Here is a 1,247-nt window from a genome sequence, read left to right as displayed (position 1 = left end):
TTAACGAGGGTTAAAATCGTGTTTATCTATGACCAGTGTATTATTTCTAGCCAGATTTGTTTTGTGTGTACAATATGTTTGTTTGTTTGTTTTGAATTTCGCGCAAAGCTACACGAGGGCTAATTTAGCAGTGTAAGACTAGAGGGAAGGCAGCTAGTCATCACCACCCACCGGCAACTCTTGGGCTACTCTTTTACCAACGCATAGTGGGATTGACCGTCACATTATAGCGCCCCCATGGCTGAAAGGGCGAGCATGTTTGGTGTGACGGGGATTTAAACCCGCGACCCACAGACTGCAAGTCGAGCTCCTTAACCACCTGGCCATGGTGTGCAATATGAACAAGTGCGAGTCATAAGATCATATAATTTTCGAATTATATGTAAGTATCTCGAACTATAAAAATAAGAAATGTTTCATAAGTACAACCATAGTGTGCAGGACAGGACTAGTAATAATATGAAGCGCTTGATCTGGAGAACATAAAAGTTACTATAGAGCTGAAATCAATTATCACAAGCTTTATATATACGACTATCAAGTGCCAAAGTAATTTCACTAGTGTTTACCGTTCTACGAATTTATCACTACATTGTTTGAAGTTAAACACAAAGTAACACAATGGGCTATCTGTGCTCTGCCCACCACGGGTATTGAAACTCGGATTCTAGCGTTGTAAGTCCGCAGACATATGGCTGTGCCACTGGGGGGGGGGAGGCATATCTTTAGTGAAATTGTGTTATTAAAATGTTTATGAATAATTGAAACTTAGATTTAGATAACATAGAAAGAATCCTGAACTCTGATTCCTGAAAAGGAAATATAACCAACAGACCCGTAATCTGACTACCTCATACATGATATAACCACCAGGTGGGTAATAACCCATTTGGCAAAAAATCTAACTAACTGTATTTGTGTAGCTTTTCGTGAAAATTCTAAAACAAATCTTGAAGGTCAGTCTGCGATGGCCGTCCCTAATTTAGAACAGATAAACAAAAGGCAGCTAGTCAACACCACCCACTCTTCGTCTACCTTTTTTACCAATTAAAAGTGGAATTTATTATTACATTAGTACGCTACAACGGCCGAAAGGAAGAACATGTTTGTTAAAGCGATTCGAACCCATAACCTGCAGATTGCGAATCGAGAGACTTACCCACCAGGACATGTCATGTCCTACTGTTTAAGAATTACTTGGTTTTTTTAACCAGTCTACAGATGACGTCGTTGAAAATTACTTTCTT

The sequence above is a fragment of the Limulus polyphemus genome, unplaced genomic scaffold (genome assembly GCF_000517525.1).
Source record: "Limulus polyphemus unplaced genomic scaffold, Limulus_polyphemus-2.1.2 Scaffold1083, whole genome shotgun sequence".
Lineage (NCBI taxonomy): Eukaryota > Metazoa > Arthropoda > Merostomata > Xiphosura > Limulidae > Limulus > Limulus polyphemus.
Note: the sequence above shows the minus strand (reverse complement) of the source record.